Source organism: Moschus berezovskii, chromosome 7, assembly GCF_049115385.1.
Source record: "Moschus berezovskii isolate FMDL1 chromosome 7, NW_MosBer_1.0, whole genome shotgun sequence".
Taxonomy (NCBI): Eukaryota; Metazoa; Chordata; class Mammalia; order Artiodactyla; family Moschidae; genus Moschus; species Moschus berezovskii.
Window position 1 is genome coordinate 95,995,643 of NC_142466.1, and position 26,114 is coordinate 96,021,756.

Below are 26,114 nucleotides of genomic sequence, written 5' to 3' on the forward strand. Positions count from 1 at the left end.
CCAGCAGAGGCCTGGCTAGGGCAGAGGTTAGCCTTTGGGGAAAGTTGGAAGGTGGGGAGAGATGTCAGAGGGAAAGAGTGGATATGGAAGGCGGCAGGGGCGGGTGGAGATGGAGGGAGTGGAGGCGTGCGGGAAGGTGAAGAAAGGGGAGGGACGGAGCGGGTTGGGGATCAGAAGCAGGGCGGGGAGCCGGGCGGCGAGGAGGAGGAGGCAGGAGAGAGGGGGAAGGGAAGCGAGAGGCGGCGGGAAGGGGAGGCGGGGAGCGGAGGAGGGGCCTGCGCGCGGCCCCACGCCCGCCCTCCCGCGCCGGCCTCCGCGCCCTCCCTCGCCGCAGCATCCCCGAGTCGCCCGGCCGCGCCGCCCCTCAGCGCCGGGCCTCCGAGCCGGTCGCCTCCGCCTCCGCCGCCGCCGCCGCCGCCATTCCTGCGCCCGCGCTCGCCTGGCCCGGCACCGCGGGGCCGCGCGGCCAGCACACGCCGCGCCAGGTAAGGGCTGGCGGGGAGAGGGCGGGCGCGGGCTGGGCAGGTGCGCGGGGGCGGCGAGACCCTCCCCCGATCGGCGCTCGGAGCCTCAGCCCTGAAGCCCCCTGGCTCCTCCCGGGACCCCCGGGGCCTCCCCGGAGCCCCCTTCCCGGAGCCCCCTGACTTCTCCCCAGACCTCTCTCTGAGTCCCCTCCCAGGACCCCCGCCTCCTCGGCTGCCTCCCTGCCCCGGCGCGCAGGTGGCTCGGCGACGCTTGGGGCTCGGGGCGCGCGGCGGACCCTGGCCCGGGGCGGGGGCGGTGTGTTCTGCCTGACCCGCGGCTCCTGTCCGCCCGGCCCCCGCCCCATTCCGGCCACTGAGGCCTGGCCCGGCCCCGCGGCTTCTATTTCTGTCGGCGAGGCCGCGGCCCCCGGGCGCTAGACCCCGACGAGCCGCGCACTCAGACAGGTGGGGCAGGTCGGGGCCCTGGCAGTTGAGTGTTGCAGGCCTCGGCTTCCTTTAGGGTTTTGGCTGCGTGATTCTAGAATAGCCAGGGAGAATCAGCAGCCTGAGCTCAGGGCTGCACCTGTTGCAGCCGCCTGGTGAACTGCAGGAGGCTGAATCCACTGGGGTTTGGCCCGTGAAGACGGTGGAAAGGAGGGTTGGGTCGTGGTGGCCCCCTTCGTTAATTTCATTTAGTATTGGGGATAGGGGTGTGTGGGCGTCTGGAGGTGGGCAGTTCACCAAAAACGAGGCCTGTGGTCCAGGGCAAGGGTCCCCGCTTTCTGGAGCGCGTTTGCTATGCAAAGTTGTTCTCCTTTTGATTCGAAAACCGCCACTTATGTTAAGCACATCCAGGACTTGGGGACTGTGGCCAAGTGTCTGGCCCCCCCATTCTGAGTCTGTTCAGATCCACTAGGCGCCACCGAGCGGAAGTTTCCTTTCCAAGGGTGAAGTGACATCGGTAGCCTGTCACCTCATACCTGCCCCAGGCCTGGGGCCTGCCTTCTGGCGGCCGGGGCGCTGTATTTTGGGAATGTTTACTGTGTCCCAGAAACAGGCTGCCTCAGCCAGTGCTGGGGCCGGGATTCTGGCAGAGATAATGCCCCGATTGTCACTTGAACTGTTGGTGTCTGTGCACATCGTCTGCAAGAATAACGAAGAATAAAGCAGACCTGCTCGGAGTACTCCAGGCAACCAGTCCTACCAGGGGGAAAGCCTGCAGGGATGAGGGGTGGTGAAAGGATTCACTGGGGCATTTCTGGGGACAAAGACTCTCCCGGCCAAGAGGCTAGACCTTCAGATTGCAAAGAAAAAAAAAAAGTTTGTGTTATGAACAGTGGGTAAACCAAATAAAGAAAGAAAAACAAATCGCTAATACTGAGAGGCAACCCAACCCTGGTCTACTCTTGAGCTGTGTTATAGGACCGTGAGCTGGCATTCGAGAGGTACTGGCTCCCTATGACTGCTGGAAAATGCAGTGTTACCCCTCTGCTGGTAACTGGGGTGCTCTGACAGCCTTCTTTGGGGTCCTGGCAGATGGTGCATCCACCCGAGCTCAGGAGTGGGGTGCAGGGCCACGCCGCACAGCTGTCCAGTGGGTCTGGGGGCAGGGAGATGACCATAATGACATCATTCACTCGTGATCCAGTCCCTGTGGGTTAGCCAAGGCAGGTTTCATCTCAAGTGCCTTCCCCCCTCACCAGGCAGGGATGTCTAGGCCAGTCTTGGGAGCGCACGCTAATGGCTGGCTCTGAGTGAGGGGGAGGATCATCTGCTGGTGCCAGCACATAGCGAAATCAATAATGTGTTGCAGAGATCAATGGTTTTCTCATTGGTCCTCTGTGCTTCCAAAGAGAGCCTGCCTCTCCCACACTGAGCGTGTTCAGTTTCAGGCCTCCCACCCCTCCCTCTGGGTTCTGTTTCTGGTGGGGGGGGATGGGTGTGGCCAGGAGCCTTTTCCTGATCCCTTGTGTGGTAAGCCTGGGGCTCCTGGATTGGCAACTGGGCCCCATGTCCCCTCCCACCACCAGGCGTCCCCAGTGTCCCTGGGTTAGGCCCCTGCTGCTGCGTAAGTGTATTGGCTTCCTGATCCTTAATTCACAGTGACCTTCCCCTCATACTAACAGTTCGTTCAAAAGAACTCCTGAGAAGGTGATGTGACAGATAGTGCGTCCCAGTGGCCCTGTGCCCCCGGCCCCCCATCCCCAGTCTCTTCTGGGAGTGACAACAGTGACCAAGTTAGCCATCCAGGCCTGCAGGGTGGCCATGGGGTGAAGCTCGTCATGTAAAAATACACAAATAAATTTGTCATCAACTGACTGTTGAGGGTGGCTGTGGGAAGAAAGACTGCTGTCCTTTGTGGGGCTCAGCAGGTGCAGTGTCCCCTGCTCCACCTGAGCCTCTGGGGCCCTTGGCCATTCAGGCATGTCTCAGGGCGTCACCCGAGAATGCGCCGGTCAGGCAGGCTCCTCTGCACTGGAGACTCAGCACCGCTCGTGGCCGTTGCAGCCTGTCTGCTGTCAGAAGGTGATGGAGAGAAGTGGAGATTTATTGCTGCTGCTACTGGTGCTGCTGCTAAGTCGCTTCAGTCATGTCCGACTCTGTGCAACCCCATAGACGGCAGCCCACTAGGCTCCCCCATCCCTGGGATTCTCCAGGCAAGAACACTGGAGTGGGTTGCCATTTCCTTCTCCAGTGCATGAAAGTGAAAAGTGAAAGTGAAGTCACTCAGTCGTGTCCAACTCTTCGCGACCCCATGGACTGCAGCCCACCAGGCTCCTCCACCCATGGGATTTTCCAGCCAAGAGTACTGGAATGGGGTGCCATTGCCTTCTCCGAGAGATTTATTAGGAGGAAATATCTGCTGATTCAGTCAAGTGGAGATAGCACGTGAGTGGGCCTTGCCTGGAGCTGGGCTGGCATTGTTCAGTGCACCAATTAAGGTGATCTTTGGGATAAGCAAATTGGCTCATCGCAGCTCCTTGGAGTGGCTCACTTTCAGTTGCCTGTCCCTTTCTGAGTGCATGGTCATTTATCTGGCGGTATTGTACCTGGATCAGGCATCACAGCAGCCCAGGAGTCGTTCCCCCATAGCTGCATTCCAGCATGCCCTGTGATCCTCCAGTAGGACCGGGTCCTTTATTTGGTCTAAAAGTCTCAGATGCTCTCTATGAAAGTGGAGACTGCACCCCTTCCCCAGGTCACTTCTATGTATTCCTTGGGATTGCAGCTTTGAACGAAATGTAGTTAACCAGCATTTGAGAAAAGAATCCCTCCTTTCAAAAATGATGGTATTTAAAGAGACAGTTGGGCGTTTGTTGAGTGAACAATGATTTTAAAAGATAATTATATTCCTTAACAACAGGATGGTGGTTATGTTCACACAGTCTTTACCCTGTAGCTGTAGATGCTGGAGTGATCTGCAGAGGAAGTGAGAGCCATGTTTGAGAGCTGTTTCAGATTAGCGTGGGTGGGGAATGGTTGGGAAATGGAGGGGCAGCCTTGACCATTGTTGAATGGTTATCAGCTCTGGATGATGGTACCTGAGGGTTTGTTAGTCTCTTCAGTCTTTATCTTTAGTCTTTGAAAGTCTTTATCATAAAATAGTTAATAATCTAAGAACCCCATTTCCTCCTCTCAAATGCCATAGGATCCTTCAGGTCATGGAATAGTTGAGGTTTACTTTAAAAGAAGTGCTGATGAGCTAAGTGAAAACATTGCTCCTTAGTATAGACTGTATAGAGTGGTCCCATTTACACATGTACAGGTAATAAAGTATGGAAGAACCTGGAATGCCACACACTGTGTGTCAAACACGATGACAGAGCACCCTTGGCGGATGAGGAGGACAGGTGCTGCTCCAGACTCTAAGGACACAGCTCCGAGCAAGAGTGGCTGTCCAGCTGGTGACCGGGATGGGAGGGAAGGATATATGTGTGCATGTGAGTTGTGTGTGCTTGGGTGTTGGCAGATGGTTGAGAAGGGGGTGGAAGGAAGGAGGAAGGGGAATGTATCCTTTTACCCCCTCACCTATTTCCACGTGGTTTGTTTCTTTTACAGTAGGATTGTTTTTTTAAAGATAAAATGTATTTGTAAGAAGGGATCTCCATTAGGGAATGTGCTTGGTTGCTCAGCCATGTCCGATTCTTTGTGACCCCATGGCCTATAGCCCACCAGGCTCCTCTGTCCATGAGGATTCTCCAGGCAAGAATACTGGAGTGGGTTGCCATGCCCTCCTTCAGGGAATCTTCCCAATCCAGGGATTGAACCCAGGGATCCCGCATTGCAGGTGGATCCTTTACCATCTGAGCCACGAGGGAAGCCCTTAGGGAATAGAATAACCTGGGGTGTTTGCAATATTTATTTGGCTGCACGGGCTTTTAGTTGTGGTACTTGGGATCTTCAGTCTTCGTTGTGGTATTCAGGTTCTTTAGTTTTGGCATGTGGAATCTAGTTCCCTGACTGGGATCATACCCAGGCCCCGCCTGCATTGGGAGTTCAGAGTCTTAGCCACTGGACCACCATGGAAGTCCCTAGAATAGCCTGTTCTAAGTATTAAATTTATAAATCTAAATTTATTCGAAATGGATTTGACTTGTAGGAATTCGTATTACTACACAACATAATAACCTGATGTGGCTTCGGTGAGGCAGTCAATGAATTCATAGCCATTGTTGCTCTGAGCCTGTGCTCAGAGGGCCATGAAAAAGAGACACCAGTACCCTGACCTCAGCAATAGGGGGGACGAGACCCAGACCCCGAAATTTTAACAGCAACGCCATTCCTCAGTTTGGGCAGTAAGCTGAGGTACCGTGCTGACCCTGAGCCATGGGATGGGGAAGACCCTTGGCTCAGGCCCACCATGGTCCTGGTCTAAGTGGAGAAGCACATTTCCTTCCATGGGACTTGACCCAGCAACAAAAGCAGTGACAGTTCAGAGCCTTCATGGATGGATTTCCACTGCTAGTTGGATGACCTGCCACTGTGGGGCTGTTCCACTCATCAGCAGTTGCTGTTTTTTCATTTAGTAGAGGATATGTTAAGTAACTTTCCTCTACAGCAGCAGCAACAACAAAACCCATAAAAATGCTAAGTCCACAGAGTAAAAAAGTACAAGTTGCCTGGAATCCTCAGGGCTTCCCGCCCCCTCCATTTTCCTGTCCTATTACAAGAAATTTGAGTTGCTTAAGTACCAGAATGTAATCGGCTTTGATCTAGCATCTGGGTGTTGTTTGGCTCTGAAGCATGTTTTTGATTTTGTTTGCAAGGACACTACGTTCCCGGAGGCCTACTCTGAATAAGGGCCTCAGCCGGACCCCATGTGTTCTCACCATGTGTTTGGGAGTTTTGTTTGTTGTTGTTGTTTACTAGTATTTTCCATGTTTGTGGGGAGGCCACAGCCAGGCCCGCAGTGAGGTAGCTGTGCTCTGAGCCTGGGGTCTCGTCTGCATGGCTTTGAGCTGCCTGCTATCAGAACAGACTGTAGGCGCACAGCTCATTTTTCCATTGAGATCAAATGTGTTCTCTGCATCTCAGTCCTTCCCAGAGGCCTTAGGGATCCTGTCTGAATAGAGCTGAATAGAGCATTTGGGGCACCCAGGAGGTCTGTTTCCTTTGTAGGCGAGGTCCTGTCATTCATCTTTTTTGAGGCAAAGAAATTAGGTACTCAGGTGGCACTAGTGGTAAAGAACCCACCTGCCAATGCAGGAGACATAAGAGATGCGGGTTCAATCCCTGGGTTGGGAAGATCCTCTGGAGGAGGGCATGGCAGCCCACTCCAGTGTTCTTGCCTGGAGAATCCCATGAACCGAGGAGGCTGGCAGGCTGTAGTCCATAGGGTCACGCAGAGTTGGACACTACTGAAGCAACTTAGCAAGGCCCCTTTCACCTCCACTTCATGAAGTCTCACCACTTCCTCCAGCAAATGTTTACTGAGCTCCAATTATGGCAAGAAACCAAGAGAGAGAAGGCCCTGCCAACTTGGCACTTATGGTCAAGTAGTGGATGCTGGAAGGCTAAGGAGAGGAAGTAAATCCAAATGTCATGCATTGGGGCCATAGTGCCATGGAGAAAGCCAGTGTAGGGTCCGGGTGCTCACTTTGGGAATGTTTGAGATTCAAAACCAGGTGGCTGGTGGGCTGATGGAGAAGGTGAGGAGTGACTAGGGGGATGTCCTGGCGCACTTTAGCAAGGCCAGAGGGCAGGTGTGGCTGGAGCAGAGGAGCTGCCCCGTGCAGGTGGTGGGTCTGGCTGGATTCTGGTGTGTTGTGAAGATGGAGCCAATGGGATGGTTGGCTCAGTAGAGGAGTCCAAGGTGACCCTGAGATTCTTGGCTCAGGCAACCCGAGGGATGGAGTGGGCGTCACCCTGAGATGGGGTCTCTGTGGGCAGAGCAGCTTTGGGGATTTGGGAGGGTGGTGCCTGCGACCTCCACTGCTGTCCACATGGAGGTGGTAAGGGGCTTGTTGGGCAAGCAAGGCTGAAGTTGGAGGGAGTGGCCTGGGTCCGGTATGGGTCTGGCTGTTGCCAGCACAAAAGTGATATTTCTAAAGCTGAGTCAGCACAAGATGGCAGAAGAGTTGAATGGATGGAGGAGAGGAGAGGTCCAAGGTCAAGGAACCAAGAACGAGTGTCATCAGGGCAGGAGAAAGCCAGAGGGGTCTGGGTCATCCAGGGCCATAGGAAGAGAGTGCATGGGGAGAAAGGACTGTCTGGCCGCGGGAGCCAGCTAGGTGAGGGATGAGAATTATCCTTGGAGAATTGACCTTAGAAACACGGAGGTTGCCGGTGTCCTGACAAGAGGGGTGGGAGTGTTGGGCCAAGAGAAGGTGGGAAGTGGAACTCAGGACATCAGGAGTTGGTAATTTTTTCGAGAATCTTTCTGGGAAAGGGGGCTGAGAGATGGGGGGATTGCCGATGGGCATAAGGGGTTGTGTTTCAGGTTTTGGTCCTGATGGGAAAGACGGAGTAGGGGGAAGAGTGAAGGAAGTAGGGTGGGGGCCTTGCCCATGTCCTGCAGTGGGGGAGAAGGAGGGGACAGACGAGTGGCCACTGTTCCCCCGCAAGCAAACTGTCATTAGCCTCTTAGGTGCGCCACTCCTCTGATTGGCCCTGGGGTCCTCAGACAGGGGAAGGGGTCAGGAGGGCAGAAAATGGTTATGGCAGCTTGTGACAGCGGAACCTCTGAGCATGGCAGTGGGTGCCCAGGGGCGATGAAGCACTCTTGGGTGGTGAGCATAGGAAGTCTGGAGAGGTGAGTTTGGCAGGCTCCCTGGCGGGAGTGGACGCCCTTCTGGCTGAGAGGACATCTTTGTGGCAGGAGAAGGGTGAAGGGGGCCTCGTCTGCTGGCCTGATGGGCCTGGCCAGAAACCAAGGCCGAAAGTGGGGCTGTGTCCTTGCAGCCAGGATGTGAGCATTTCCCTCTTGATGTTGGCCTGGCATCCCTACACAAAGGGACCGGTCACTAGCGAGGGCCTGCGTGTTACCGATTAACACTGCCTTGATTCCACATCCACTGAGCGCCACGTGAATGAGGGAGGGAGCCTGTCTCCAGGCGTGGTCCCTGTGCTGGCAGCATTGTATTTCCAGACCTGGCTGCAGGTGCGGGTTTTCACCTCCACCCCCAGGACCCCTGAACCAGAAGCTCTGTAGTAAAGAATCTGCCCGCAAGGCGGGAAACCTGGGTTGGATCTCTCGTTCAGAAAGACCCCCTGGAGAAGGGAATTGCAACCCACTCCAGTATGCTTGCCTGAAGAATTCAGGACAGAGGAGCCTGGCAGATTACTGTCAGTGGGGTCGCACAGAGCTGGACATGACTGAGTGACCAGCACTTTCACTTCCAAGTGAAAGTGGGCTAAGCACAGCCTGTGTTTGGGAGGTGTACCCTGAGGGGCAGACAGGAGAGCTTCTGTCTGGATGCCCATTAGATTTAGGGTGCTTGCCTGTAGAAACAATGTTTCATTAACCAGTTTTATTGAGGTATAATTTACATACAATAAAAGGTTACTGTTTAGTGAATTTTGACAAAGGTGTACAGTTATGCAGGCTTCCCTTGTAGCTTAGATAGTAAGAATCTGCCTGCAATGCAGGAGACCCAGATTCAGTCCCTGCGTGGGGAAGATTCCCTGGAGAAGGGAATGGCAAGCCACTCCAGTATTCGTGCCTGAAGAATCCCATGGGCAGACAACGGGTTTGCAAAGAGTCAGACTCGACTGAGCGACTTTCATTTTCACTTCCAGGCTTGGGCCAAGCAGGGCTTGCCTTTGGGGGTAGTGCACCCTGGAGGGCAGACAGGAGAGGAGAGGCAGGGCCAGTGGGCCCACTCTGGATGCACATTAGACTTGGGATGTTCACCTGTAGAAACAATGTTTCTTTAACCAGCTTTCAGTTCAGTTCAGTCGCTCAGTCGTGTCCGACTCTGCGACCCCATGAATCACAGCACGCCAGACCTCCCTGTCCATCACCAACTCCCGGAGTTCACTCAAACTCATGTCCATCGAGTCGGTGATGCCATCCAGCCATCTCATTCTCTGTCGTCCCCTTCTCCTCCTGCCCCCAGTCCTTCCCAGCATCAGAGTCTTTTCCAGTGAGTCAACTCGTCGCATGAGGTGGCCAACTGAGGTATAATTACATACAATAAAAGGCACCGTTCAGTAAGTATTGACAAAGGTATCCAGCTGTGCAGCTGCTACCGTGATTGTGATGGAGGCCAACAGTGGATGAACGCTGCAAGTTCATGCACCTACCGTCCCTGGCTGCTGTCCGGCTGCTATCGCAGTTGAGCAGTTGCAACAGAGATTGTTTAGCCTATGAACTCTCCCCAAACCCCTTGTTGCCTCTTTGCACTCAACCCTCCACCCAGGCAATCACTGATCTGTCGAGATTAGACTATTAGAAGATCTGTTTCGTTAAGAGTTTCAGAATGGAAGCATGTATTGTAGATTTCTTGTCTTCTTTTCCTTGGCACATCTTTGAGATTCTTGGGTTTTGCAGTGTGTTGTACTTTATGTCTTTTATTGCTGAGTCCTATTTCATCACGTGGGTGTGCCATGATTTATTGATTTATTCACCTGCTGGTGGATGTTTGGATTGCTTCCTGTTGGAGGTTATTGTGAATAAAAGTGCCGCAAGCTACAGCGCAGCACAAAAGGAAGAACAACCAGTTAAAACATGAACAAAGTATTCTCCAGAGAAGATGGACAAGTGACAAATAAGCACATGAAAAGATGCTCAACATCATTAGTCACTAGGGAAGTGCAAGACCAAACCACAGTGAGATGTTACTTCCCTCTTACCAGAATGACTTTTATTAAAAAAAAAAAAAAAGGAAAATAGTAAGTGTTGGTGAGCATATGGAAAAGGTGTAAGTTTTATACATTACTTTGAGAATGTAAAATGGTGCAGCAACTTGGAAAATAATTTAGGGATTCTTCCAAAAGTTAAACACAGAAATGTCATGTGACCCAGCAGTCCTACTCATGGGTAAATACACAAAAGAATTGAAAATAGATGTTCCAACAAAAACTTGTACACAACTGTTCATAGCAGCGAGAATTCACAATTTGGGAAACAACTCAAATGCCTATCAGTGGATAAATGAATAAATAAATGTGGTCCATCCAGGCAATGGAATATTACTTAGCCGTTAAAGAAATGAAGTACTGACATGTGCTACAACGTGGATGACCCTTAAAAACATTTTACTAAGTAAAAACAGTCACAAAGGTGCATTGTATGATTCCATTTATACAAAATTTCCAGAATAGGCAGATCTATTGAGACAAAACAAAGCAGGTTGGTGCTTTCCAGGGCTTGGGGAAGGGGAGAATGGGAGTGACTGCTTAATATGTATGGGGTTTCCTTTGGAGGTGATGAAAATGATCTGGAACTGGAGAGTGGTGATGGTTGCGTATCCTTTAAAATGGTTTAATTGGTAAATTTTATGTTATATGTATTTTACAGCTATAAAAAAGGGGATATAAAAATGCTGTATTCACTTGTATGCACATCTAAAAGTGGACATGCATTTTCATTTCTCTTGAGTAACTACCTAACCGGTAGAATTGTGAGGTTGTGTGTAAGGGTATCTTTAACTTTGTAAGAAACTGGCAAACTGTTTTCCAAAATGGTTGTATCGCTTCACATCCCTGCTGCTAATGTGGGAGCTGTTATTTCACATCCTTGCCAACACTTGCGGTCGTCAGTCTTTTTAAATTTAGTTACTCTAGTGGGAGTTGTACTCTACCATAGATGTTCTAGTTGAGTATCTTTTCCTGTATTTATTAGCTCTTTTAGGTTTTTGTTAAAATCTTCTGCTGACTTTTTAATTGGGCTATTTATCTCTTATGTTTGAGTTTTAAAGAGTTCTTTACGTATCCTGGATTCAGTTTCTTTGTTAGATATTTGTATTGCAAATATTTTTTCCTCTGTGACTTACCTTTCTATTTGATTAATGATATCACTCAAAGGGCAGACATTTTTAGTTTTAAGTCCATTTATATCAACTCCAATACTTTGGCCACCTCATGCGACGAGTTGACTCACTGGAAAAGACTCTGATGCTGGGAGGGATTGAGGGCCGGAGGAGACGGGGACGACAGAGAATGAGATGGCTGGATGGCATCACCGACTCTGTGGACATGAGTTTGAGTGAACTCCGGGAGTTGGTGATGGACAGGGAGGCCTGGCGTGCTGTGATTCATGGGGTCGCAAAGAGTCGGACACGACTGAGCGACTGAACTAAACTGAACTGAACTGATATCAACTGTCTTTAGCTAGTGGTTTGTGCTTTTTGAGTCCTGTTTAAGAAACTTTGTGTCACCCATCATTATAAAGATTTTCTCCTGTATTTTCTTCTGAAGGCATTATGGTCTTAGCATTTATTTACTATCTATTTTGAGTTACCTTTTAACTGGAAAGAGTTTAGGATTGAGGTTTATTGTTTTGAGTGCGTATACCCAGTTGTTCCCACGTGTTTGAAGACTAATTGAGAATCTGTGTGGCTTTGTTTCAGGACTCAGTTCTAGTCCATTTGGCTTGTTCCCCATTGGCCTGAAAACTACCCTGTCTTCATGACTGTTTGATAGTAATTCTTGAATTCATGTAGAGAACCTTCCACTTGTGCTTCATTTTCAAAACTGTGTTATCTAGTCTAGATCCTTTGCATTTCCATATCAGTTTAAAATCAGCTTGCCAGTTTCTGCAAAGATGCCTGCTTGAATTTTGACTGGGATTGCATTAACTCCTTAGATCAACTTGCGGAATATTGGCATTTTAACAATACTGAGTCTTAGCCAGTGATCATGGACTGTCTTTCCATCTGTGTTCACCTTCCTTCATTTCTCTTAGCAGTGATTTGTAGTAGTCAATATAGGTCTTTTATGTGTTTTATCAGATTTATTTGTGAGTATTTTATGATTTTGAATGTTACAAGTGGGTTTTTAAATTTTCCTTTGTTTATTTCTACTGTTGGAATATTGTATGGTTGGATGGCATCACCGACTCGAAGGACATGAGTCTGAGCAAATTCCGGGAGTTAGTGATGGACAGGGAAGTCTGGCGTGCTGCAGTCCAAGGGGTTGCAGAGTCACACACAACTGAGTGACTGAACTGAACTAATTGCTGCTGTATAGAAATGCTATTGATTTTTATATTGTTTATCTTGTGACCTTTCTAAATTCACTTATTTGTTTCAGTAGCTTTTTTGTAGTCCTTTATGATTTTTACACAAAGATAATCCTGACAGTTATAAATAGGAACCATTTTACTTCTGTCTTTTCCATTTAAATGCTTTTTATTTCTTTTTTTCCCTTTATTCCATTGACTAGGATGTTCAGTGCAGTGTTTAACAGAAGTTGTGACAATGGACACTCACCTATTCCCAATCTTAGGAAGAAGGAACTTAGTATCTTTTCATTAAATATGATGTTAGGTGAAGATTTTATGTAAATCCATGTTTTGAGGTTGAGGGAGTTTTCTAGTTTGCAGAGAGTTTTTGTCATTAGGGGATGTTCAATTTTGTTATATGCTTTTTCCGTATCTGTTGAGATGATCATATGGTTTTTCCTCTTTTTTTTGGATAAATATGGTGAATTTCAGTATTTAATTTTTGAATGTTAGACAGTATTTAATTCCTGACACAGACTTCAGTTGGTCATGATATTATTATCCTTTTTCTGTATTGCTGGATTCAATTTACTACAATTTTGTTAAGAATATTTAGAACTATATTGATGAGGGATATTGTAATCTTTCCTTGTAATCCCTCTGTCTGGTTTCTGTATCAGGGTAATGTTGGCCCCACACAATAATTTGGGAAGTGTTTCCTCTTCATTTATTATTGAGAGCTTTTTGTAGGACTGGCATTGTTTCTTCCTTAAACATTTAACAGAATTTATTGTTAAGCTGTCCTGGATTTTCTTTATGAATTCAGTTCATTGACATAGAGCTATGAAGCCTTTCTGTTTCTTCTTGAGTCAGTCCTGGTGATCTGTGTGTTTCAAGGAATCTGACCATTTCACTTAAGTTGTCAAAGTTGTTGGCATAAAGTTGTTTATAATATTCCCCTATTATCATTTTAATGCCTCTGGATTTGCATGGTTTTCCCTCTTTCATTTCTGAGCCTGGGATTCTTGAAAAAATGAAGCAGAACAAAACCCCCGTGTCTGTCCCCACACCCGCCCAGTTACAACAGAGTCTCCTGGGATGGGAGGGAGAATGTGGATGTGTGGTTTTGACAGCTGTTTGGGTAATTCTTGTGCAGCCAGAATTGAGAACCTTTGACGCAGAGGAAGGAGGGATAATCTTTACTTACTGGTGGTCTGGGCAGGCCTCCCAGAAGGGGGAGAAGGAGGATCTGAAAGAGCGGAGAAGGACACAGGGCCCTTGTCTCAACACAGGGTCTGTATGGAGAACACCAGGCCAATGGCCTTGATGGGGCTTTGAGTTTGGTGTGGGCCCTGGGTGGACCTGCAGGGCAGGTCATTCTGCCCTGCAGGGAGGGCATTCTGTCCATGCCAGATTTTGGAGCCAGTGAAGAATAGGCAGGAAAGCAGCTGGCCAGGAGGCAAGGAATGCCAGGCCACATGGCATAGACTTCCTTCTCTGAAAGGTTGTTGTTTGTTTTTAAGTGAGATTTACTGAGGGATAATTTGCAGTCAATCCTTAAGGAAATCAACCCTGAATATTCATTGCAAGGGCTGATGCTGAAGCTGAAGCTCCAATACTTTGGCCACCTGATGAGAACAGGAAAAGACCCTGATGCTGGGAAAGATTGAGGGCAGGAGGAGAAGCGGATGACAGAGGATGAGGAGGTTGGATGGCATCACCGACTCAATGGACATGAGTTTGAACAAACTCTAGGGGATGGTGAAGGACAGGGAGGCCTGGAGTGCTGCAGTCCTTGTGGTTGCAAACAGTTGGACACTACTGAGCGACTGAACAGCGGCAATTCGCGTTCAGCAAAATGCACCCATTTTCATGTCCTGTTGTATGAGTTTTGAAACATGGTCATGTGACAATCACCAGATCGAGACACAGAAAATCTCTGTAACTCCACAGATTTCCTTGTGTCCTTCTGGAGTCAGATCCTTCCCCACCCCACCCACTCCCAGCACCCACGAATCTATTTTCCATCCTTTCAGACTTCTCCAGGATGATGTATCAGTGGAGTCACACAGTGTACAGCCTCTGGGTCCAGCTTCTTTCACTCTGCCTCCTTTTGCAGGGGTTTGAGCAGTAACTGATGTGATCAGAATCATGGTGAGCCCTGACTCGGACACCTGATTTATGAATCAGAAAGATGAGGATGAAGACAGGGAGGCCGTTATGGGAAAGAGTGACATAGCGACATGCATGTAGATATTGTCAGTGACCTGCCACCAGCCTTCTGTACCTGTCTCGTGGTTTCTCACCACAGCCCTATCAGATTGGGGTAGTCCTTCTGTCTTTTACAGGTGAGGGGTTGAAAACAGAGAAACCAAGGCGTGCTGGACCCAGGATATGAGCACTGGGGCTGTGGCTTGAAGCCTGCAGGGAAGGGGTACTTGCCAGACACAGCATCTGATGCACACACTGAGGGGTGGCCATTGGCCGAGGTATTTAAAAAATTTTAAGGATGCCTGTCCCTTTGGCCATTGCAGTTCATTGTCTGGAAATTTATGCTGAGGAATCATGGTTATGAAGAAGCATTTATTAGAAAGGGTGTCAGGTGTTGATAAACAGAAAACCCAGATACCAGCTGAAAGCTGCTGACAGATGGTCAGAGATGAGGAGATACAGTTAGGCTAGCCAACCTCTAAAAATAATAGTATAAAATATGACTAATTTGATGTTTCACATCAAGTACGAGGAACTAAACTGGGGCATACAGTGAGAACCCATAATTTAGAAAGCATTGTCTAGAAAGCATTAGACAGACTGTGTCCAGAAGGGAGGGTCACGTGGCTTGTTGATGATGTGGTTTTTGTTTTCTCCTTGCTGCTTGTCTGCATGACTCCAGTTTTCTGCAGCAGTAAAGGAGAAATGGAAAAAACACAACTGTAGATCACACGCACACACACACATGTCATATGCCTTGAGAGTCTGACACACTTTTCATAGACCTGTTATACCTGCCTTGTTTAAAAAGCGGGTGGGAGCTCTTTCTGTTGTACTTTTAAATGGGAAACGTACGCTGGCCTGTCCAGACAGAGTGAGAGTAGATGCTTGAGTGAGAGTGTGTGGCCGCCAAGAGCCCTGCACCGGGGGTGGGCCCACTGCCCTCCTCCGTGCCCGGCTCCAGCAAGAGCCTGTTCTGATGGATGGCCTGGGTTTGCCCGGAAGTCAGCCTTGTGTCGTGTGTGTGTGTGGCCTCAGCAAGGCCTGACCATTCATCAGTGGGGTCAGCAGCATCTGGGGGCTGTGGGATTACAAAATGAGGTGATGAGTGAAATATACTTTCTTGGTTATCTTTGAACTGGGATGCTGATAGATTTCAGTGTCATATTTAAAACCAAGCTTCAGAGAGGTTTCAGTGCTTATCTAATGTTGCTGAAAACATTTTATTAGAGTATTAAAACTTAATGGCTGCTTTCGGACCCTGAGGGCAGCTCACAGTAAGACATGTATTTATTCTGTAAGGCAGTGAACCTGCTTATGTGTGTACATATGCATGCACACACATTTATGCATACATACACACCCCCACACTTAAAATCAAAGTTTTCTTAGGAGAGCACTCACCCCTAACCACATAGGATACTCTCTGATATTTTCTTCAATTGCATCTTGTTAAAAACTGTGTTTGCACCCCCAAGATTGAAAAATACTGAACCCCATTTTGTCATCTGGCCTTCTGTGTGACTACATGGACATTTTAAACTTTGGACATTAAGCAAATGTGTGAGGACTTTGTATTGTTTTATTTCCCGCATCAACTACTGGCTGTGGTGCCCCCTTCTTTAGTTTCTCTAAGTCTGGCGCTGAGCACAGGTTGGAGCCTGGAGCAGAGGGGCGCCCCCCCAGCTGCCCATCCCCAGTTGCCTGGGGAATGCATGCTCAAAGGCCACACATGGCAGGGGGAGGAGGGAGCCAGGAAACTGGGTCAAAGCAGAGCCCCTGAGCCTCGGAAGTGGATCACTGGCGGGTCTTTGAAACCTGAGGGACTGGCTTGGATTTCAAATGTGGGCTCCCTTGGGCCTCCCTGGAAGCACGGCCCCCCTCCTTATGTTTATATCCTCCCGCTTGGTGGACAGGACCACCAACAGAGCAGGGCTTGGTTTTCCCTGGCAACATGGGAGGGGATGGGATTTTTAAAGTAGATGCTGAGGGCCTGGAGAGCAGGCCCTGGGAGATGCAGATCCCCACTGCTCTGCAATGATGGCTCTGTGGCCTCCTGAGCTGGCGGGCACAGACTTTCCATCCTGGGAAGAGAACACCTCTTACAGTGAGTGGAAAGGACAGGCATCCGCTTCGAAAACAAGTGAGACCCAAAACACACATGCTGTCTCCTCTCTTCCCAGGAGAGGATGTGGCATGCGCACATACCAGCTCTCTCCCAAGGCCCAGACTTCTGCTAAGATGTTTTGTGTGAGGACTAAATTTTCAAGCCTTTTCTAGCATTTATTTTGCGGTCCCTAAAGACAGAAAAACTTTCCCCAAGCACAGCTCCTTCCATGAGCCACACCAGGTGCCAGTCTCCCCAGCCTGCTGGCTGAGGGCACAGGGAGCAGTGGTGTGGCTTCTGTTACCCAGAGTGATCTCCATGAGCTTGGCAGCGGCTGTTAGCTGCACCAGCTGAGAACGCCTGGGAACTTCCCAGAGCAGCCGGAGCTTGTCCCAGCCTGGCCTGTGCTTCTCTTTGCTCTTTGTGCCATTCCTGTTTGCCCAGAGCTGAAGAGGGATGGGTCTGTTGAAGGAAATATGCTCTTAGGGCTGTTGGGTCACAGTCATTATCTGCCTGGGTGAGAGCCCTTGTGTGTTCTGGGCCAACCCTAGTGTCCTGAGGCATCTTCTCTCCAGGAGAGTGGCCCCAACAGCAGCAGCCAATGGAGCAGGGCACGCATCCTCTGAATGCTGGGGCCAGGGCCAGCTTGTTGGGGTCGGGTCCCCGGGAAAGGCCACCTGACTTCCGGCTGACCTCTTCCATGGCCACCCACCACTGGCTGCTCAGCAGTGGGTCCCCTCACCCAGCTCAATGTGACCTCTCTTCTTTTCCCATCTTGAAATGCAAGGGAAGATCACCCACAAAACTGCAGCAGCAGAAGGTCCAGCCTGCCCTTGCTTCTCTATTTTCATCTTCCCATTTTCCTTCCTCCTCCTTTGGTGAGACATTTGCACTTTTACAGTAATGCGCACGTGACCTTGCTTTGCTCACAAATGGAGCCTGACTGTGAGGCTCCCAGAGCACTAGCAGGCCCTTCTGGCACTCCACCCCAAGGATGCTGTCCCCACCGAGTGCAGCAGAGGTGCGTTCTGGCTGGGTTCGGCTTGCATACACCGGATCCTGCAGCGCATGAGTGGATGTCCCTCAGCTCCTGTGAGTGGCCTCAGGCCCCGCTACACGCCCGGGGCTCTTTCCTCATGCCAGCTCTCCAGCATCCATCTGGGGCGTGCACCACAGTTCACGCACTCGCTGTGCTGTTGGCTTGGTTTCTGGCTTGGGCCATTATGAATGGGGCTTGTAAATGTTTTTGTCCCTTTGTTCTCCATTGAGGACACCGGGGGTCCTTGATTATCTGTAGTTCCACTTCCTAGGGCAGCTTGCCTCCATCTGTAACAGGGCTCCTGGAATTGGGTCTCAGACTTTGCTTGCTGGCACCCCTGGCTCCAGCTTGTTCCAAGCCCCTCCCCCACCAGAAGCTGTATCTCCCACCCCGGGAAGGGCTTTGGGCCTCCTTCCCCGCCCCTGCTGCCATCTAGCCTCTTGGGGTCTCTCAAGCTGCACCCTGCTCCTTGTTACCCTCTGCTTCCCCCGACCTGGTGGGCCCAGCAAGGGCTGGTGAAAAACTCTCTGGTCATGAAAATGTGGTGGCTCTTCTCTGCTCCACAGTTCTGTCCCTCTGCACTGTACCTTGTCACTCAGCCGTGCTGCTGTTCACGCCTTCAGTGAGAAGGGGACATGCCTGGCATGTCCTGGGCACCATGTGTGCAGCAGGGCATGGGAATGTAGAAGGGGAGCCCATAGCATGTGGTGCCTCCAGCTGAACTGCAGAGACCAGGGATGTGTGCCACTAGGAAGGGAAAGTTGGGGGTGGGTGTTGATCAGCAAGGATGGGCTTGAGGGGTCTAAGTCAGGAATGCTGAGCTGAAACTCAGGGACAGCAGGAAAGAGCCAAACCTGAGTGGGGAGAAAAGCGGTGGCAGCTTAAACAAAGCATGTGGCTGTAAATGCATTGACATTGCTGTCACTGAGATTCGGTGTCTGTCCTCCCTTGTGACTGCTTGGATCTCGGAGCCCAGAGATGCTCAGTAAGGGGCTGATGGCCCTCATGCTTTGAGGAAGCCTGACCCCCGCAAGGCCGTGTAGCACTGGGACTGCAGTGGACAGTCTCTGCTCCCTCCTTGCCACGGCCTGACTTGGGAGGGGAGTGGCCTTTACATGATCTCAGCCCTTGGCATCAGGACGCCAGCAGGGGCCTCAGACTTTGAGATAAGTGTCCTGCTGGGGCCCATCGGGACTCCCGGCCCAAGGACTGTAAGCATGGGGAAGTATCTTGAGCCACCAAGTCCAGGGTGGTTTATTACATGGAGCAGTGGCTAGAACAGAGCGGTGGCTCCCCCAGAGGGTGGGTGAGGCCTTGGGGTGGAGTAGGAGTAGGCCAGGACACAGGTGCTGGGTGGGAGGGTGGGGTATGAATCATAACAGGTGCAGTAGTGGTGGTAATTACTTGAGTTTTCATCCTGCACTTTTCATTGTCTGTGTAGCCTTCTGCCTTCTCCTTAAACTGACCATGAAGGAAACATGCTTAGACCTCATCGAATCATGATGTACACGCATGTTTCCTAGGGTTGCCATAAGAAAACTTCACAAAATGAGTGGCTTAGACAACAGAAATTTATCCTCGCCCAGTTCTGGAGACCAGGAGTCCAAACTCAAGGTTTTGGCAGGGCCGTGCTCCTCCTGAAGGCTCTAGGATAGGACCCTTCCTGCCTCTTCCAGCTTCTCTTGGCTCCAGGTGTCCCTTGGCTTGTGGCCACATCCCTGCAGGACCTGCCTCCACCTTCACGTGGCCTTCTTTCTTGTGTCTCCCCTCCATGATGCTCTCACAAAGACCTTTGTCAGTGGATTTAGGGCCCATCCAGGTGACCTGGGATGATGGCATCTTAACTCTGTGATCTGAATGACATCTGCAAAGTCCCTTTTTCCAAATAACATCACTTCTCAAGCTCTGAGTGAACGTTCATTGCCGCCTACTGTAGTGCATGAGAAGGCAAGAGAAGAACCGTGTGGGGCCGGGAGGAGGCGGGTGGCTCTGGTGGGGTGGGGACTGGCTTGGTGGCCAGCTACAGGGAGGGGGCTAAGGACTGGGGCTGGCAGGCATTCACCTTCTCCAGGATATAGTTCATCGAGGCTTTATCAGCAGGAAAATGGAAACCACGGCCACTTTCAGACTTCGTGGGAAGTTATTGAAATGAGAGTGTGGTGGAAACTCACTGCTTTGTTAAATAATTTTGCATTGACTCAGAAGGGAAACAGGAAAGGGCCTTCTATCTTTTTATGTGAGTTTTTATCTCTGCTAGTGGGACCTTTCTTTTAAGTAGCTTTTCTACAAAAATACCCGTTGAATCTTTAGTGTGAACAGGAAGTCAGATATGCTGACTAACTTTTCCTTTATTTTAATGGTGTTTCTATTGTTTTGAAAATGAAGAAAGAAAACAAAAAGTATGAGCTGCCTCCTCGTGCCCAAGGTATGTCTTCTCTGCTGTTTGCACACACACATGTGCATGTACACACATGTACACATACATAGGACATATATGTAGATGGTGGTTTCCCAAGCATGTGTTCACACCTTAGAAGGTTTTCCAACTTGCTCTTTTCACTTAGCCCTAGACACGTGCGCTCTGCACTGCACTGTGAAGCCTTGCACGAGTCTGTGAGGGCCGTGGGCCTGTGTCCCTCACCCCGTGGTGGAAATTGAGGTGTCTCTCTAGTCTATCACATCCTTGACAATTTTTCTTGGGGTACCCCAGTGAGTACTTATACAGGAGTCTATCCTCTGGAGAAGGGAATGGCAACCCACTCCAGTTTTCTTGTTTGGAGAATTCCATGAACAGAGGAGCCTGGTGGGCCACGGCCTATGGGGTTGCAAAGAGTTGGACACAACTAAGTGACTAACACACACACACACCACTGAGTATTTGTGTAGGAGTCTTAAAACTGAAATATTTGAGTCAGAGGGTGTGTGTATTTTTAATTTTGACTAGAGTCTGCTGGGCTCTCTGCCAGGACAGCATTGTGCCCCTCAAGCTCACAAAAGCCTTTCTTCTCCCTCACCCACCCAGAGCATTTCTGGTGTGTTTAGTCCTGACCACTGTGATCAGGAAAAGGGAAAGTCATGGGTCTCTGACCCCATAGCTTGTATGTGGTTTATTGGTTGTTTGCATTTTCTCCTTGAAACACCTGACCTTGGTCTTCACCTACTTTAATAAAAATTGAGTTGTTTTCCTTTCACTGATTTTATTGATTTGGGGGATTTCTTTCACTTCAGAGTATTCTCAGGAAAAAAAAAAAGCCTGTTTGAAAGCATGTTATCCATAAACTTTTTAGTAGTTACTGATGAACTTAGACTGAAGACCCGTGAGACCATCACCTGCTTTTTCAATTCATCTGGGGTATCCTGAGGGGTCCAAGCCTTTCATGTCCATTGCTGTGGGACAGGCATCAATCAGCTTTGACTGTGCCAGCCTAGCCACCTGCCACAGGACAAACAGTGGCATCCATCAATGCTACTGCTGCTCGACTGCTTCAGTTGTGTCTGATTCTTTGCAACCCCATGGACTATAACCCTCCAGGCTCCTCTATCCATGAGATTCTCCATGCAAGAATGCTGAGTGGGTTGCGATGCCCTCCTCCAAGAGATGTTCCCCACCCAGGGATTGAATCCGTGTTTCTTATGTCTCCTGCATTGCAGGCGGATTCTTTACTGCTGAGCCACCAGGGAAGCCCAGCGCCCGTGAATGGTGGGGCCCAAAAGAAATTGGTGATATTTGTAATTGGATGTGTGCGTGTGTGCGTGTGTGTGCATGTGTGTGTGTGCATGTGCATGTATTCCTGAAAAGAACTGGAGGACTGCCTTCCAAAAGCTTTTCATGGATTTAGGAGTTCCTGCCCACTAGGCCGGAGAAGGCAATGGCAAGCCACTCCAGTACTCTTGCCTGGAAAATCCCATGGATGGAGGAGCCTGGTAGGCTACAGTCCACGGGGTTGCAAAGAGTCGGACACGACTGAGCGATGGAACGGAATGGCCCACTAGGCGGCCTGTAGGACTAGTTTTCCATACATCGTCTTGATTGTATTTTTAGCCAAATGATAAAACTCACCCCTCCACACACACACACCCTCCACGCCTCTTGCTTCTCTGGAATGACAGTGCACAAGTGACGGTTCATCACAGTGTCATAAGTAATGTAGTATGTTTTCCTAGAAGGCAGTTATGTACCCCAGCCAGATGCTGGGCTGTGTGTCCTTGATGATTCTCACACATGGCTTTCACTGGACCCTTCATAGGGTGCTGTGTGCTCGTGGGGGGGTCTTCTCTCCACTGTAAGCTTCTGCTCCAGAGTGGGGTGGCCCAGGCTGGATGGTATCTCAGAAGCTGTGTTCCTGATTGTATCAGTCAGTGTTTTCCAGGGAAACAGAACCAATGGGGTGTAGGGTGGGGGAGGGGAAGGGAGGGGTTATTTTAAGGACTTGGTCACATGACTGGGGAGGCTGACAGGTCTGAAACCTGCAAGGTGAGCTGGAGGCAGAATTCCTCTTTCTTAGGGGGAGATCAGTATTTTTCCTACCAAGGCCATCAACATATTGGATGAGGCCCACCCACATTTTGGAGGGTTATCTGCTTTACTCAGGGCTTCCCTGGTGACTCAGACAGTAAAGAATCTGCTTGCAATGCAGGAGACCCAGGTTCGCTCCCTGGGTTGGGAAGATCCCCTGGAGGAGGGAATGGCAGCCCACTCCAGTGTTCTTTCCTGGTGAATTCCATGGACAGAGGAGCCTGGGGGTGACTGCAGTCTATGAGGTTGCAAAGATTTGGACAGGACTGAGCAACTAACACTTTCACTTTTCTGCTTTACTCAAAGTCTACCAACTTAAATGGTGATGTTATTCAAAACGTTCCTTCACAGAAGCCTCTGGAATAGTTTGATCATTTATCTGGGCATCATGGCCCAGCCAAGTTGACATGTAAAATTAATCATCCTGATCAACGCCCCAAGTGCCTCAACCCCGTTGTGGGTTAGGTGTGTGAGCTTGTTTAGGATGTATAAGGATGAGGGGTGACCTGCTCCGCATGCAGGCAGGGCTTGTGTCCCATCTCCAGAGGCCATGGGGCCTGGCACCAGTGTCGGGGAAGGTGACATTTCTTGTATTCTGATGGTGTGGGGAGCGTGACTCTGGCCTTGTGTGGGCTGACCCCCATGCTTGCTAACTTGTGGCCTCGTTGGGATTGCTCCTTCATTCCAGCACCTCTGTCCCCACACTTAGGGCTCAGCAAGCCCCTCAGTGCCTCTGGAGTTGTTGCTTGTCGTCCTCTTTCTATGAAATGCTTCATTTCCTGGCATGGACACGGTGGAAGTATTTATTAGCTGAAAGGCTCGGTGCTCCGCATCCTGATATTTTCTTTTGCTGGCAGAAACCTCTGTTCAGTTCATAGTCTGGCCATCCTGTCCTGCCCTCTATGTTGCTGAAGTTGACCTGTCAGACCTGGCATGCTCTTATCAAGGCTCTTGGGCCGTCCTGTTAATTGGACGATAAATAATCACAGTGAGACAGAAGAAAAGCACAGTGGTGTCCTGGGGCAGGCTTGGCCTAGTCCTCAGGTTTACATGGCCTTGGAAGTGACTTGCTTGGTAGATAAAGGGAGGGAGGCAGACAGGAGCACTACAGGGTTCCCTTAATAAAGGAAGGTGATTTTTTTTGTTTCCATTAGTTGTGGTGTTTGAGGCTAGTGAATGAATGGGAGAGTGGGCTGGTCCTAGAGGTTGGACGGGATTAGTGTGCCAGGTGAGTGCCCGAGGGGCACAGGTGCCAGGCCTGTGACCCAGGGTCAGGAGCCAGTTTGTTGTTCAGTTGCTCAGTTGTGTCCAACTCTGCGACCCCATGGACTGCAGCACGCCAGGCTTCCCTGTCCTTCACCATCTCCCAGAGCTTGCTCAGACTCATGTCCGTTGAGTCATTGATGCCATCCAACCACCTTGTCCTTTGTCATCCCTTTCTCTTCCTGCCCTCAGTCTTTACCAGCATCAGGGTCTTTTCCGATGAGTCGACTCCTTGCATCATGTGGCCAAAGTGTTGGAGCTTCAGCTTCAGCATCAGTCCTTCCAATGAATATTAAGGGTTGATTTCCTCTAGGATTGACTAATTTGATCTCCTTGCAGTCCAAGGGACTCTCAAGAATCTTCTCCAACACCACACTTTGAAAGCATTAATTCCTCAGTGCTCTCACATCTGTACGTGCAGCAGGAGGGAATGTCAGTTCTGAGCCTGGCATCGGCATGACTGGTGCCTTCCCAGCTGCTGAGGCTCAGAGAGGGATGTCACTAGGATTTTGGGGACCCACAGCCTCTCCTTGTTTCTGGGTGTGTGGGGCACAGTACACCGCCCCCAGACCTCCGAAGCTTCCAAAGAAGCCCTCTGGTCTCATTATTTCTTAGAAGAGTGTGGCCTGCCTGGCAGCCAGGGGCATGCCTGAGGGTGCAGCTGCTCTGTGCTCAGGGGCTGGCAGGGCCTTGTGGTGCCCCGAGGCTGACCCTCTCCCATCTGGGAGGCCAGCTGGGGTGCTGGAGAGCTGGCGCTGGAGATGCTCTATGACAACAGCGAGTGCCAGAGCTGTGTGGCGGTTTCAGCCCCTACCCCATCCCCACTCCCAGGGTCCAAAGCACCAGCTGCTTATCTTGAAAGTACCTTCTGGAACTTCCTTGGGTGGCCCAGTGGGGTGTCTGGAGTCTCCACACCCCTGTGGGGCCCTTTAGTGATGGCCCTGAGACCAGATTGCTGTCTTAACACACTTGCAGAAAGGATAGCCAGGAGGAATGTGTGTGTGTGTGGTGTGTGTGTGCACGCGCGTGTGCATGCAGGCACGCACACATGCTCAGTCCGGTCTGACTCTTTGCTACTTCGTGGACTGTAGCCCACTAGGCCACCAGGCTCCTCTGTCCATGGAATTTTCCAGGCAAGAATACTGGAGTGGGTTGTCATTTCCTTCTCCAGGGGATCTTCCTGACCCAGGGGTCGAACCCGCATCTCCTGTACTGGCAGGCAGGTTCTTTATCCACTGAGCCATTGGGAAAGCCCATGCCAGGAGTAAACATTCTTTCTTCCTTTTTTCTATTCTTTGAGGAAAGCACGTCTGTACGTAGAGGGTTGAGAAACAGCCATTTGATCATTTTTTAGTTTTTCAGCCCTACCCTCAGTCAGGATGTTCTTGGAATCATAAAACTTGAAAGAGATTATGAAGTGTATGTAGTTTATGATCCACATGTGCTGAAGGTTGTGTTCTGTGGGGAAGTTTAACGGTTAGAGGCTTAACCACAGAGAAAGAGAAACTAATTTAAACACAGTTTACAGAGATTATTTACTGGGCTCTTTCATCTGTGTACACAAGGGAATATTGTTAGAAATTAAGAACTTGGAAACATTCAAATTGGTTTTTATTTGTCCAGCATAATCTTTGTGGTGTTTTTATTTGGATCAAAATGCCAATGATTTCTTGACTTAACCATCAACACGGAGTTTAAATGAAGGTTAATTACTATTCGAAAGCTTGTGATACATAGAGCTGCGTAAATGAGTCAGATGGTGTTTATTTCTGGTGTTTATTGATGCCAGGTGTTTAGAAGCTGCAATTTGCATTTGGACGTCAGTGGGGTTCAGTCTGTTGGCAGCCAGTGGGAGTGGCGGAAGGCCTCTATCTAGAAACTGCAGAGTGGCTGGAACTTTTCTGAAACGGAGTAGCATGGGCTGCACAGTACAACTGCTGGGGACCCAGAAACACCGCGGTGGGGCTGTAATTCCCTTCTCTCTCTGCTTCAAAGAGGAGATGAGGATCAAGGTCCAGACTTCTGTCACTGTCACATCGGGCCAGTATCTCCTAGGCCTTTGTCACATGCCCGTCTATTTAAAGTTCTGGTCTGCCCAGGTATGGCTGAACACGCAAAATGCTTCTTCAGACTGTGGATGTATTTTACCGATTTTCTGGTTGCCTCTTGTGGGAAGCAAAAGCATAATTCTTTGAAAGTCCAGAGGATTGGACAGGTTGACTCGGGGTGTCTGTCTGGTCCATGATCACAGTATAAACAGACCCTGTCCCACGGGGGATGGAGCCTGTGTGCACGGTTCATGTAGGGTAAGTCTGGAAGCCGCAAGCCAAACCAAACAGCACCCATCTGCAGAGAGTGATCTGCAGCTAAAACTTCCTGCTTTTAGAATTCTCTTTTATTATTTCCATACAAGTACACCTTTGTAAATGTACTTTTCTGATAAAAGTGTTTTAAAATAAAAGATACCATTTTAACCATTTTTAAGTGTTCAGTCCTGGAGAAGGCAATGGCAAGCCACTCCAGTACTCTTGCCTAGAAAATCCCATGGATGGAGGAGCCTGGTAGGCTGCAGTCTGTGGGGTCGCTAAGGGTCGGCCACGACTGAGCGACTTCACTTTCACTTTTCACTTTCACACATTGAAGAAGGAAATGGCAACCCACTCCAGTGTTCTTGCCTGGAGAATCCCAGGGACAGGGGAGCCTGGTGGGCTTCCGTCTATGGGGTCACATAGAGTCGGACACGACTGAAGTGACTTAGCAGCAGCAAGTGTTCAGTTCAGGCATTAAGTACCTTCGCCCTGTTGTGCAGCCATCACCACCCTCCACACCCAGAACATTTTCATTTTCCGAAACTGAAACTCCCCAATCCCCCTCCCCCAGCACCTACCATTCTACTTCTGTCTGTCTTC

General features: G+C 49.9%; 1 protein-coding gene across 2 annotated transcripts in view; it reads left to right on the forward strand.

The window, feature by feature from the left end:
• Positions 1-287: 287 nt before the first annotated feature.
• The window catches only part of SEMA4D (semaphorin 4D), a 120,389-nt gene continuing 94,562 nt past the window's right edge, over positions 288-26,114 (forward strand). For both annotated transcript variants that reach the window (XM_055427513.2, XM_055427511.2), the window contains exon 1: positions 288-485. The gene's annotated coding sequence lies outside the window, so the exon portion shown is untranslated. The remainder of the gene's footprint in view (positions 486-26,114) is intronic.